The sequence below is a fragment of the Gopherus evgoodei genome, chromosome 4, assembly GCF_007399415.2.
Source record: "Gopherus evgoodei ecotype Sinaloan lineage chromosome 4, rGopEvg1_v1.p, whole genome shotgun sequence".
Classification (NCBI taxonomy): Eukaryota; Metazoa; Chordata; order Testudines; family Testudinidae; genus Gopherus; species Gopherus evgoodei.
The window spans coordinates 83,724,354-83,739,525 of record NC_044325.1 but is presented as its reverse complement, the minus strand read 5'-3'; the positions used below and the strand labels follow the sequence as shown (position 1 = coordinate 83,739,525).

The 15,172-nt window shown below is 40.1% G+C and overlaps 1 protein-coding gene across 8 annotated transcripts in view; it reads left to right on the top strand.

Annotated features, from left to right (window-relative positions):
• C4H11orf74 (chromosome 4 C11orf74 homolog) overlaps nt 1-15,172 on the top strand; it is a 55,192-nt gene that overhangs the window by 14,832 nt on the left and 25,188 nt on the right. The gene's annotated exons all lie outside the window — the stretch shown is intronic.

Here is a 15,172-nt window from a genome sequence, read left to right as displayed (position 1 = left end):
GTTTGTGAAATCTTGAAAATGGCTGCTAAACCCACATTTGATTAGGCCCCCAAACCAAATGTCATTGCGAACTGGTGCGCAGGGACTCAGGTTCAGCCTGTCTGCCACTCCATCTCCATATATGGAGGGGTGAGGGTGGGGCCAAACATGAGTGGCGCTGTGACCCAGTAAGACAAGTCACAAGGCCCAGCGCTGTGGTACAAGCTGTGAATGTGTGGTGAGCTCTCTCTCCAACCCCTTACCGTCCAGGTTTCATCTTTCAGCACGTCCACTTTATTCCTGTGTACGATGTAGAAAAAACTGTATTATTTGGTGACCTTTCTGGGGCTTACTGTTTTTTTCCCCCTGCTTCTCTGATGTGAAATTTACTAAAAATTTCCTTACTCATGGTTGTGTTATTCAGGCACCCTGATTGGCATTATAAGCGCTGATTACACATGTTCTGCAATCTCTGCTATGCACTGAGCTGGTCATATGGATTACTTAGATTGACAATTGATAAGAAAGGATTTAAAGTGAAGGAAGACCCTGTAGTGAATGGAAGACTAAAATATTTCTTTCCGACAGCCATGCTTTCTGAATGAATTAAGCATAACAGGTGGAGCTGAAACAGTCTCCGAGATCCAAACATCCACAAACTCTAGCAAAGTTCAGATCTGGTTTCAAAGTCTACAGCTCAGGCTCATCACTGGTAAAAACTGCACCCCTGAGTTCTTTAAATCAGCCTTACAAAATGAGTATGTCAATTTAATATTCCACAATTACATCGCTTTTGGACACAGCTTTCTATTAAGAGTGATATCTTCATCTTATTCCAGAAGCAGAGTATTTTCCAATTACACCATGCGGCATGCTCCATTGATTGGCACTCAGAACCCTGCTCTGTTCTTGTCTCTCAGGCACTAGAGCCTTGTCATGCACAGGCACTAGAGTAGAAAAAGCAGTCGGGGGAGTGGAAACGATCTCAGCAGTGCTCCCATGCCAGTCTTCCCTCTCCCAGAAAACCAGAGAGAAGGTGAGACACTGAGGGGATCAGATAAGAGGGTTAATACTAGGGTCTGATCTGCAACAGGCTTCTTTATGTACAGCTGCTACACTGAGGAGAACTCAGATCCAAGACACAGAGTGCATCTCGCTATGCAGCTTGCAGAAAGCCACAGCATGTACTTCATTCACCTTGGTTCTCAACACAGCATCTGGCTCTAAATGTGTGTATAAAACGTATCTGAAGTTCTAGCTGAAATAAATGATTGTACCAGGCCAGGAAACTGCATTTCTAAACAAAATAACTTGGGTTGCTTTTTTTCCCCCTTTCAGAATACCCAAATACATCGGTTCACATTATAAACTAATGACCTGCAAAAATTCCACTTAAAGCACAAAGCCTTAAGAGCTGGAACATAAGAACATAAGAACATAAAAACCGCCGTACCGGGTCAGACCAAAGGTCCATCTAGCCCAGTATCTGTCTACCGACAGTGGCCAATGCCAGGTGCCCCAGAGGGAGTGAACCTAACAGGCAATGATCAAGTGATCTCTCTCCTGCCATCCATCTCCATCATCTGATGAACAGAGGCTAGAGACACCATTCTTTACCCTTCCTGGCTAATAGCCATTCATGGACTTAGCCACCATGAATTTATCCAGTTCCCTTTTAAATATTGTTATAGTCCTGGCCTTCACAACCTCGTCAGGTAAGGAGTTCCACAAGTTGACTGTGCGCTGTGTGAAGAAGAACTTTCTTTTATTTGTTTTAAACCTGTACCTATTAATTTCATTTGGTGACCCTTAGTTCTTGTATTATGGGAATAAGTAAATAACTTTTCCTTATCCACTTTCTCTACATCACTCATGATTTTATATACCTCTATCATATCCTCCCTTAGTCTCCTCTTTTCTAAGCTGAAGAGGCCTAGCCTCTTTAATCTTTCCTCATATGGGACCCTCTCCAAACCCCTAATCATTTTAGTTGCCCTTTTCTGAACCTTTTCTAGTGCTAGAATATCTTTTTTGAGGTGAGGAGACCACATCTGTACACAGTATTCGAGATGTGGGCGTACCATGGATTTATATAAGGGCAATAATACATTCTCAGTCTTATTCTCAGTCCCCTTTTTAATGATTCCTAACATCCTGTTTGCTTTTTTGACCGCTTCTGCGCACTGCGTGGACATCTTCAGAGAACCATCCATGATGACTCCAAGATCTTTTTCCTGACTCGTTGTAGCTAAATTAGCCCCCATCATATTGCATGTATAGTTGGGGTTATTTTTTCCAATGTGCATTACTTTACATTTATCCACATTAAATTTCATTTGCCATTTTGTTGCCCAATCACTTAGTTTTGTGAGATCTTTTTGAAGTTCTTCACAATCTGCTTTGGTCTTAACTATCTTGAGCAGTTTAGTATCATCTGCAAACTTTGCCACCTCACTGTTTACCCCTTTCTCCAGATCATTTATGAATAAATTGAATAGGATTGGTCCTAGGACTGACCCTTGGGGAACACCACTAGTTACCCCTCTTCATTCTGAGAATTTACCATTAATTCCTACCCTGGAATATACCCTGGAACAGTGCAAAATGCATTTTAAACTATTGGACTCCTATTTTATTTCTTTGGTACTCAAATATCATGAAGAAGAGCCATTTGGATTTTAATGAAAATAATTTAAAAGGGCAACTGGGGTAGCTCAGGGTATATCTGATAATGAAGCTCATAGCTTTTCACTTCTAGGTAAGCACCAGTTCAAGTCCCTTGTATGGCCAGACGTAAAAATAAAAGACTGCTGATGTTTTGCCCATTTATTTGCATGATTAAATTTGCATGCACTGTAAACATAATTATACTTTTACAAACCAGGTATATACATGTGAAAATGCCTAGTTTGTGTCTGCAGTCTCAGTAATTTCACATATACATTTTTAGACCTCTAAGTACCTATTTGCATCCTCAAGTATCCAGTGTGCATATGCCCTTGTGTGTGAAAATTGAGATATTTAGGTATACACACATTTTTAACATGTGGACTATGAGCATCTTTTTAAAAACAATTTTTCTTGCAAGTGATCCTCATCTAATGGCTCTTTGGTGATCAAACTGCTGGGAAATTAGGAGAAAAAATCACGGAGTTACTTGGATCCCATTTGTATCTCAGGTGTCTGTGTGTTTAGATTCTTACGCATGGTGATTCTTGTTCATGTGCATGGGGTCAAACTGCCTTCCTGATTTGGGGTCAGAGGAAATTTTCCCTAGAGGTTATTTTTTTATCACTCAAGCATCCTGTAAGGCCCTGTCTGCCTGTTATTAATACATTATTTTATCCTTATTTGCTAAGCATCAATAGCTCCAACAAAACACAGAAGAATAGATGGTCTCTGTCCCAGGGAACTCATGATCTAAACAGACAGGCAAGACAAAATACAACAGGAGATCCAGAGGAAGGGGCCTTTTGGCAGTACAAGTACGTCACCCAGGAGTTTCCCATTATGTGCATGTAGGGCTCATCTCTTGGTTTTGTATTCCAAAACCTGTGTCTTGGAATTGTAGAAAGCTGAGTATTAATGGATCTTGGTACTTTCTATTTTCTATGGCTATGATAAAGGCTATGATCCCAATAAAACAAAACTAATTTTTATAATACTGTCTATATATGAATATGTGATGTTTCTCTCTATCGGCTGCTCAACAGGAAAGGTAGAGGATCTATTACTACTCCTAGTTAAGGAAATTCTCCTTTAGCTCAAGTGGTCCAGGTGTATGGTTTTGGAGTAGAAGGCTAGGTTTGTCGGCCTGTTTCCCCAGTTTTGTGTGATTTATCTAATAGTAACTGTGTCTGTTATAAGTAGCCCATAGAGCCATGGTAACTTGGGTGGGGAAAAAAGCCGGGTGTTTAGTACAAGAAATTAAAATTTTTTGATTTTGGGATTCCTAAGCGGAGCTAGCTTGAGTCACTATTACTGCATACATACTACCAGTGGCAGTATGAGGGTTCAAGAAACGAAGTATTTATACCTCACTTCTACCAGATCTGATAACTATGGCAGATGGTTAAATGTCATTTAGAAAAGAGTGAACACAGCATTTTAAAGGTCAGCACTCCTACAAAAGATGACCCAGATTTTTTTAATATATCATCTTTTAAAAAACTGACAGTACACGGCAGCACTCCAGGCATAGTTGGCAGAGATTGTAATCAGTTTTATTGACCCTATAGTGGGTAGACACTTGAAGGCTAAATTGCAGCTCCAGTAAATCCTGTGGTTTTCCTGTGAATACTGTCCCAGGTATTTCCTTCATCCTTAGGATAGCATTAACAAGGGGCATGTAGTGTTTAGGGTATTGATGGACCTTCAGACAGGCAATATAGTTTAGTGGTACAGTTTTTTTCTGGTAGAAATAAACTCCTGCATCTCCTTGAAGGGCTCTCAGAAGCTTCAGCATGGGCAGAATACAACTGCCTGCTTATATAATGAGATTTGGGTAAATCCATAAAGGCAGTGGAAAGCAGCATTCTTTTATAGATCATATTTCTTTCAACATATTCATTTATATTTTTCCCAGTTTCATTGTAACCTGTTGTGCTCATGCTAGTATATGCATTTCTTTTTGGTTTGTTTGCACCTTTACGTTTTTCATATAAAAATGATGAAATAGAAATAAATAAATAACATTTAGTTCCAGGCTCTGGGAAGTTTCAGTGCAGAGCAAATATTAACAAGAATAGTCTGATTGTGCAATTGGACCCATTTGGATGGACTTTCGTGACTTGGCGAAATCCCCTCGATGTCAGTGGAGCTCTGCATGGATACAGAGATCCAGTTGCAGGATCAAGGCCTGAGTTAGAAGCCTGGGAAAAGTGGGTTTACAATAGAACTGATGACACGGCTTTATTTAGGTTGGCAGATGAGTGATATTTTCAATACTGACCATTCAGTAGAGCTGATTTATGCCCCACATCTCTTTGATTTGAGCAAAAAATCATATATTTTAACTGCCTTTTCCAGCTTTAAAAACATGTTTTGAAATCAGCTGGTACAAAATAATAAGACAGCATCTGCTTGTTTTTCTAACTTCAGAGTGGAATGGGAAGTTCACTAGAGCATAAAGTATCTTCTTCCTCTCTTCCACAGAAACACAGAGAAAAATTAGAAATGGACCAAGCTGCAAAATTTGCATCTGGATTTTAAATCGCCCTTCTGAAAATCTGGAGATGTTTTGATCCAGCACCTGCATTAGCCTGTTATATAGACAGAGGCTATCAGTAGTTAAATTCTGATCTGAATTTGAGTTTGAGAGTGTTTGGGTACTGTGTTTAAGTTAATGTGGCCAGATAGCAAGTGTGAAAAAATGGGACAGAGGGTGGGGTGTAATAGGAGCCCAAATAAAAAAAAGCCCCAAATAATAAGGACTGTCCCTATAAAATCGGGACATCTGGTCACTCTAATTTAAGTTCAGTCCATTATAGTTATTATATGTTCTATAGTTCACATCTCAAATATAGGGATTTAGTTTGGCTTTTTGATCAGACACATTAAGAAAACGAAGTCCTTTTTGTATGCAGTGCTGTTGTAGCCGGATTGGTCCCAAGGTATTAGAGAGACAAGGTGAGTGAGGTTTGTCTCTCTTCTCATCAACAGAAGTTGGTCCAATAATACATATTACCGCACCCACCTTGACCTTCAACGCTGTTGTTTTGATATTTTGCACCCAGCAGCAGGCTGGCTAGCAGAGGAAGTTGGAAACTGACTGGCCACTTTTGTGCTTCCAGGTGGCATTTAAGAGGCATTTTCTGTGCTGTTGTGATCAGGTTAATTTAATTCCCCAGTGAATTTTGAGTGGTGTAGTTAGTTCACACTCCATTTAGCAATATCTGTCTGCTTCCTTTTTTTCGTTAACCACGTTTAAAAAAAACAACAAGTTTAAATTTCAGCATAAGTGGCTATGAAGGCCCTTTACACATGTGAGTTTCACAGCATGAAGCACGGCTGAAAATAACACAAGGGACGGCAATAAATTTACTTTAATTTAAAAAATGGGCCAATAGGATGGCATTAAACCCAAGAGAAATTTGTAGTAGGCCTCGTATGAGTGGATTTGCCAATAAAAGCAACTAGGCAGTTCAATAAAACTAATTAAATTAATCTGTCATCCCCAGGGAACTTAAGCAGGGCATGAAATAGGGAAACAGCCTCAATTCAGAGCTTTTTATTGATGTGTTTTGCCAGATCATTGGAAAATAATTGGTGGGGAGAAAAAAAGGTTTGCAATTTTCTATTGATCGTAAATTCACTGCCCATCTCTATGTAATCTCTTTTATCATGGTGTAAAAGCAAATATCATACAGAACCTTGAAGTTAAAAAACAGCTATGTGGATACAATGGACTGTAACAGATTTGTATTGCAATAATAATAGCTTATCTGCCCTCTGAATGATTTTCATCCATAGATCTCAAAATATTTATCAAGGGAGGTAAATAGCATTATCTCCATTTTACAGACCGGGAAACTGAGGCCAAGAGCAGGGAAGTTATCAGCCGAAGTTTGCAAAGTGGGTCAGGGCAAATTTAGTGTGGCAGCTGCTAATAGCCATTGAATGACACTGCCTCTCAAAAGTGCATGTCAGCAATTGTTTCTTGCTGTTGTGTGGGATTTTTACGTATTATAATCAAACAATTTTAAAAAAAAGTTATTATTTTATTTTAAATTGTAAAAGATAAAACATCACTAGTTTGGTTGCATAATTGGTTTTTTTCTGTTTCCAGAAAGAAAGATTTAAAGCAGATTAAGTCATTTCTGGTTTGGATATTTTGCTATAAATCTCTTTCTACTGTTTTATACATTGCATGATTGTGTAGTATGCTTATTTATGAAACCGTAATACACAGTATGTAACAATAGTTTGGTTTGCCAGAGCACTCTTCCACCAATGATACCAAAATGCTTTGTACATATCAGTTAGCTAAGCCTCACAGCACCCAGGTGAGGTAGGGAAATACTATATTCCCTTTTACACATGGGCAAATAAAGGCACAAGGTAAACAGAATTTCCCAAAGTCATATAGTGGATCTGTGGGAAAGCCAGGAGCATAATCCAAGAGGTCTACATCCCAGTCTTATGCAGTAGACACTAGACACACTGGCGAGGGTTTCCCAAAATATATCAGTGTCTCAAATTAGGCACCTCAAAATTGATGAACTCCAAATCACTAATCACTTTTAAAAATCTTGTCTGTTTCTTCTTTTTATCCTGTTCCCTGTTTGTCTCATATGTTCTATGATAGTAATTGGTATGGGAGAAAGAAATTGTACGAAACTATTAGTGTCAGGGGATTGGACCATTTAAATTGCATCCAATTTTGACAGTACATGCAATGCTTAATGAAACCAGCTGAGATATAAACCAGTTTATTGAATTCCACCTTTATGAAATCTACATACAACTTTTCAAGTCTGTCTCGGTCCTTCTTTGAATATTGTTAGTGTATCACTCGACCGTTCTACTGTCTCTCTCTCCTTGGCAGTTCCCAGTGTATGTACATATTTAGCAGCTAGGAATTGTGGTGGGGAAGCAAGAAAGGATTCTAACTTCCTGAGTAGAGCTTAAAAGCTTGTGGTAGGCTTTGTTATAAAACAGAAAAGTTAATGTAATGAATGCCTTTAAAAACCAAACACAAATACACCAGGCTTCTCTCAGTCAAGGTGAAAGTAAAGGTCTAAACTGTGGCTCTATCAGTCAAGTTCAAGAGAAAAAGTGGTAATTACCCCTAGGTGTCCTTCATCTTCTTCTGAGAGCCTTCTTCTTGATGCTCCCTGACAGACTGGTGTCCAGTTTTCCCTAAAGAATGCCCCTCTTATTGTCTGTTTTTTTGGAAGGAATTAATTATTTCCGCACATCTGGCACACCTGTGGTCAGGTCAAGCAACAGCAAGATCACCCTGTAGACAGACGGAGCAGGCGAGTTTTTCCCAACCAATTTCTGGAGAGAGTCTGTATCCCAACCACATGTGCATATAAACTCTCAAGTCAAATGCAAATTGTACAATATATACCTCTAAGAAGTTGCTCCTGTTTTTTTTCACATAGTTACTCACCATTCACTTGATTTTTTTTAGCCAGAGTTACGTATATGATCTACTGTTTTTACCCTGTCTGGGCCAGATCCTCAGCTGATGTAAATTGATGTAACTCCATTAATAGAGGAGCTACACCAATATACATCAGCTGAGGTTCTGACATTATATTTTTGTCTTGGATGTTTTGGACCTTTACAGAATTATTTTTGGCCATTGTTGTGGCACAGACGTCTGTTTCTGTGTTGGAAAAGGTAGGATCTTACCCATTTAGGAAGCTGAAATGGTCAGGTGAACATGTGCCTTGTGATTCAACTGAGTGGGTGCATATTCTAATATGGAAAGTTTTTAGCAACATCACTGCTGAACCGTGGAAGAAAAATATATTTTTTTTAAAAATGGTCAGATGGGCAAAAAAGTGGCACAGACAGGAAATGTTTCCTCTTCAAAGTCCAAACATTGATAACATGTAAAGCAAAGCATAGACAAGGAATTATTTTTTAAATATTATATTTAGGTTACGTAAGGAAAAAGGAGAAACATTGATACAGTAAGAGAATAGTTAGGCTTCTGCAAATTTAGAGCTGCATTTGTTACAGGGAAGTAGTGTGGTACACCAAAATAAGGTAGATATGTCAGTAGTAGTTGAATTGTTGATTTGTACCTGCCAGCTGCAATCAGTTTGTTATTGCAGGATGATAAACAAACAAGACAAAGAACCTCAAAAGGAAAGGACTAAACATAAAGCTCTTGGACATAACAGTCAAAATCTAATACTTAGGATTTGATTCTTTATTCACAACAGTGTAATCAGAAGTAATTCCAATGCAATCAATTGGCCAGATTCATGGAGCACTGATTTACACCAGCTAAGGGTCTGAGACAGTGGAGTTACACCAGAATAAAACTGGCATAAGTGAAAGGAGAATCAGACCCTTGTTGGTTGTAGTAGAACTTTTAATGAAAATTTATAGCTAAGCAATCTTTGCAGTTTACCTAGGCCTGGTCTGGGTAAGACCAAAGGAGTATGAGGGAGAGATCTAGAAGGGCCTGATTCTCCTCTGACTTACACCAATATAAACTGGGAATAACTCCATTGAAGTGAGCAGAGGTACACTGTCTTAAAACAGGTATCAGCAAGAGAAGAATCAGCCCCATAAATGTCTTCGTTATGGAAGGAGGAGATATAATATGATACAGAGGGGAATAGTCGGGAAAGATCCCAGGAAAGATTCCCTGCAGTATTATATTGCTTGTTGGCTCTAGCCTTGTTTTAAAATATTTCAAGCTATAGGGCTTTTGTCATTCTTCTTTGGCTACTGTTTCATTGAATAGATTTTACTGTCGGGAAATTATCAGATAATCCTGATACCACTCTTCTCTGACTTTGTGATAACTGATTTCACTGTTTTTTGAAATAGATGGGTGACCAGTGGGCATCTCTAAGAGAAGCCAGTCCAAATGGGATGACAAGAACTATTTTAAACAATATAAAGGTTGGATAGATGGACAGAGAGAACACATCAAGTTAGATACAGTTCTCTATGTGTTTATAAAGCCTGGCACCTACTTCTCAGAGACACCTTATTATAATGTATGTACCTCACAGACTCATAGACCATAAGGCCAGAAGGGATCATCATGATAATCTAGTCAGACTCCTGACCATTGCAGGTCACAGAACCTCACCCACCCACATGCCTGTATTAGACCCATAACATCTGGCTGAGTTACTCAAGTCCCCAAATCTTGATTATTATAGAGACTCCACCTTTTACTCTGTGTTAGACTGGAAAGTGACCCGTGCCCCACTCTGCAGAGAAAGACAAAATCCCCTAGGGTCTCTGCCAATCTGACCTGGGGGAAATTCCGCCCCAACCCCAAATACAGCCATATGTGGGCAAGACCCAACAGCCAGACACCTGGGAAAGAATTCTCTGTAGTAGCTCAGAGCCCTCCTCAACTAGTGTCCTGTCTCCGGCTGTTGGAGATATTTGCTAGTAGCAGTTGTAGATGGGCCATATGCTATTGTAGGGAACCTCATCATACCTTCCCCCCGTAGACTTTATCAAGACTTCCTTAAAGGTTCATATTTTGCTTTCTCACTCACCCATACCTGTTTGTTTCTTCATTGCTTTAAGATATTGGCAGTGGAAATTATAAAAAGTAAAACCCTTTGGAAGACTTTCTGCAAGGCAAATAAATGAATCCCTGTGTTATTTTAGGCGTCCTGCTCTGCTACTTTTTATTGTGTTTGTGTTCTTTATTTTAGGCCTTTGTGACACGTTATAAAGGCCAGTGTGGCATATTTGGGTCTTGGCAGGTAGAGAAATATGTCTGTGAATAATGAGTCAATTATTGCTTAGCTAGGGGGAAGGCAGACTGATCCTCCCACTGGCTGGAATGTGGTCCCTCCTTCTTCCTCCGTGTCCTTCACAAGAAAGGACAAGCAAATGGTTAGCTTTCAGACCACTGAGAAAGGAATTTAGCCAAAACATTTGTCTACAGATTGTAGTTTCTTTAGGTTTAGACCAGTTTATGATGGAGTGTTTTTAAATTATTTATTTATAATCTCTACTGCAACCGCTTCAGGGGAGGCCAGTTACTAAGATCCACTTGGTAAGGAAGCTATGGATTGCTTTAGCTAGAATGTACAAATCAAGAGTAAATCTCACTAGCCCAGAGGGACTGTGCCCCAGGCTACCACTGTAATGTTTAAATCAATCTCCAATTTATATGATGTAGCCTCATTACAGACATGATAGCATAGCTTGTATTCCGCTGCAGCATGCATTTTCAACTGCCCTGGGTTGCTTGGATTTTTTTCTTCCCTGTAACTTTTGCTTCCTTTCCAGTCGTGAATCTCATTGCTTCTGTGAACATTTCATCAAATGAAATGCTTAGTATTATATAACCCAACAGCCCTGGAAGGGTCTTGGCAACAAAAACGTTTCTGACAGTACTTCAAGTCTGACCCAAGTGCCTCACCTTTGGCTTGGGGATAGGGAGAGTTCTATTGGTTGGTTTTTGGGGGTTGGGAATACTACCTGTGGATATGAAAGGCCTGTGTCTGTTGAAATGACACTTGATTGCTTATTTGTCCATTTGATCTGAATAGCTTTTCCTTTTGAAATCAAGGAAATAACTGTGCCCCCAGAAAATATATAATCAACACAGTATAATGAGCTTGTGTTTGTGTTTTGTGGCTGTGTTGAATTGGAACTGCTCTTCTATGTATCATAGGCCCTATAAAGCTAATGAAGACATTTCATTAGCTGAGGTTTTGGAGCTGAAGAATGGGTTCTATCTTCATTGCTGCCATGAAGTTCTGAATGGCTATGCTCTACAGCAGGGATTAGCAACCTTTGGCACGCGGCCTGTGAGGGAAATCGCAGTTCCCACTGCCCGTGGTTCACCTTTCCAGTCCAATGGCGGCTGCAGGAAATGGTGCGGGCCAAGGGATGTGCTGACTGCTGCTTCCTGCAGCCCACATTGGCCTGGAACGGCAACCGCGGCAAGTGGATGCTGCGATCGGCTGAACCTGCGGATGCTGCAGGTAAACAAACCATCCTGGCCCACCAGTGGATTTCCCTGTTGGGCCGCATGCCAAAGGTTGCCAATCCCTGCTCTACAGTATAGTAATAATACCTTTTATTACTCATATAGTGCTTTTAATCAGCACATCTTAAAGTGCTTTACAAACAGAGGTCAGTATTATTATCCCCATTTTACAGATGGGGAAACAGAGGCACAGAATGATGAAGTGACTTGCCCAGGGTCATCTAAGAGGCCAGTGACAGAGCCAGGAATAGAATCCAGGTCTCCTGAGTTACAGCACAGTGCTCTATGCACTAGGCCACTGTGCAGTTTTGTACGATGATACAGATTTGTACCAGGAGGATCACAGAATGTCAGCTTTACATAGTATGGGCTTGATTCTTCTTCCATTGAAGTCAGTGAGATTCTTCTTCATTGACTTCACTGAGAATTGGATTGAACCCCTACTTTTCCAGTGTTACATTTGTTGCATTTCTGAAACAAGATACCAGTTGCCTGGTGGCCTCGTAAAGGCGATCAGCTGGAAGTTTGCCTGGTATCAAAATAAATTGAGATACCATTCCTGCAGAGTAATGAAACATTAAAAAAACCTTTGGAAAAACTTTTGTTTCATGTGTATTAAAATTGTGACTTAAAAAATGCCAAAAGAAAGCTCTCTTTCAGGTGGTGGAGCCTTGTTGTTCCATGAAACACGGTTAGATTTTGTAAAACATATGTCTGACACTTATTGCAAAGCAAGAAATATTAGGGGTGGGATGAAAGAGTGGCACAAAGTTCTAATGAAAAATAGAAACGAAAATGAGATGAGACAGACATTTATGTATCAAATTTATGTTGCCAAATGCATAGACATGGGAAGCATCTGGCTAACAAAGTAATCAGAGCTTCAGGCCAAACTCTGTTCTGGGGCTCACAAACATCCTTTTGTGACTTGATAGCTCTGAAAACGACCTTTTCTCTTTCAGTCCTTAAAGCAGGCTGCTTAACTTTTGATCTTTTAAAAAAAAATTCAAGCTTTTCCAATGACTCAGTTTATGGTTTCTGTTATTTTGGGGGAAAAGAAGGATGCCTTCTGTCATAACATATTCCCAGATTTGGACCTTAGCGTCCAAAATATGGGTGTTAGCATGAAAACCTCCAAGCTTAGTTACCAGCTTGGACCTGGTAAAGCCGCCACCACCCAAAAAATTAGAGTGTTTTGGGGCACTCTGGTCCCCCTGAAAAACCTTCCCTGGGGACCCCAAGACCCAAATTCCTTGAGTCTCACAACAAAGGGGAATAAACCATTTCCCTTCCCCCTCCTCCTTCCAGGTGTTCCCTCCCTGGGTTCCTGGAGAGATACACAGAAGTAAGCTCCGTGAATCTAAACAGAGGGATTCCACCTTCCCTATTTCCAGTCCTGGAAACACAAGTACCGAGAGCCAATCTCTCCCCAACCCCCCCTTCTTCCAGAGGGAATGCAAAGTCAGGCTAGTAAATCTAACACACAGAGATTTTCTTTTCCCCCTGACTTCTTCCTCCCGCCAATTCCCTGGTGAGCTACAGACTGAATTCCCTGGAGTCCCCCACTAAAGAAAAACTCCAACAGGTCTTAAAAAGAAAGCTTTATATAAAAAGAAAGAAAAAATACATAAAAATGGTCTCTCTGTATTAAGGTGACAAATACAGGGTCAATTGCTTAAAAGAAATATGAATAAACAGCCTTATTCAAAAAGAACACACTTCAAAACACTCCAGCAAGTACACACATGTAAATACAAAATAAAAACCCTATAAATCACTATCTTATCTTTTGTACTTACAACTGGGAAACAGAAGATTAGAAAAGCAGGAGGCAGAAAAATCCTCTCATAGCCGAGAGAGTACAGGCAGAAGACCAAGAACAAAGGACTCACACACAAACTTCCCTACCCCCAGATTTGAAAAAGTCTTGTTTCCTGATTGGTCCTCTGGTCAGGTGTTTCAGGTTACTCCTTTCCAGGTAAAAGAACATTAACCCTTAGCTATCTGTTTATGACACCTTCAGACAGAAACCAACCATCTCATCTGTAGGGTATTTAGGAGAGGTCTTCTAGTCAGGGCTAGCTCCAGGCACCAGCCGAGCAAGCAGTTGCTTGAGGTGGCCAACTGTGAAGGGCAGCACGTCCAGGTCTTTGGCGGCAGTTCGGCGGCGGGTCCCTCACTCCCCCTTGGGGTGAAGGACCTGCCACTGAATTGCTACCAAAGACTGAAGCAGCAGCGGTAGAACTGCAGATCGCGATCACGGCTTTTTTTGTTTTTTCTTTTTGCTGCTTGGGGCAGCAAAAACCCTGGAGCTGGTACTGCTTCTAGTGAGATACAAAGTTGTTTCGTTGGCTTGAAAAAAGGGATGGTGGTGAGGGGAATAAGTGGTGAATGCCCTTGTGTCATTTTCATTTGTCTTCTTTTAAAAAAGAAGCTTGTGGAGTTGTAAAAAAGCAGTGCAAAGTCCAGTGTTCAAGTGGGATATCTAGGAGATAGGAAAGGCTCAGAGAATCTTGAGCCATATATTAGCGGAGAGAGAAACCTTTCTGTTATTTTACTCTGACCTGTAAAGTGCATCTTACTTCATTAATTCCTAGTAATATAGGCCTACTACTGCAGCCTTTACTTATGTGAGTGAGGACTGCAGGGCTGTGGCCATAGTATTGTCATGATTTGTATACAATAATGACTGGAGCACAGAGGTGACCCTGGGGATTAATAATTAACTGGGAAAGTTGATTTCTGAGTATACTAATCCTGAGACTGTCATTAAATTCTTGGAAAATGCTCCATCCACATTGTACATTGAGCGGTGTTATAATGCATGAGTGACTTTAAATGCATGAGACATGTAATCATGCCTTAGAAATGCATTGCAGATTGTGTCTTGTTATTAGAAAATGTAATTTTCAAATTAAAAATAAGGCAGATAGACTTGTGCATTTATTATGCATTATGAGCATAGGTTTGCTCTTGGCATGAAGTAAGACATTCATTTGTGCCTGTTGTTCTAAAGCCATTTAATAATTCACAATGTAATTTTTTTTTATAGAAAAAGGCAAAGTCACACTTTACTATTTTCCTCTTGGCATCCAACAAAATATTTTTTATAGTGCTGCAGGGAGAAAACCCTCCTATTGTTCAATGCTCGGTCAGTAATCAATAAGCCAGTTATTAAACATGTCCTGATCGGTCAGGAATGCCTAGATTGAGCTTACATTGCTGAAATCTGGTTAGGTGGCACTTCTATCTAAGTCCTATCTCAGCAGGTGCACCACAGATACTGGTATTTTCAGAAGCACTCACAGTTGTCCTAACTCTGCTTCTATTGAAGTTGGGGAGATTTTCAAAGACACAAAGGGCTGTTAGGTGTCACCCATCTACTAATGAAAGTTATTTGTGTCTTTGAAAATCTTCCCCATTGGGGTAAAACTTCAGTGGGTTCAGAGTGAGGCCAGTACTGAGTACTTTTGAAAATTCATCCTAGACGTCAGAGTAGCCGTACTATTCTAATCTAACCTTCAGTGCCAGAGAAGT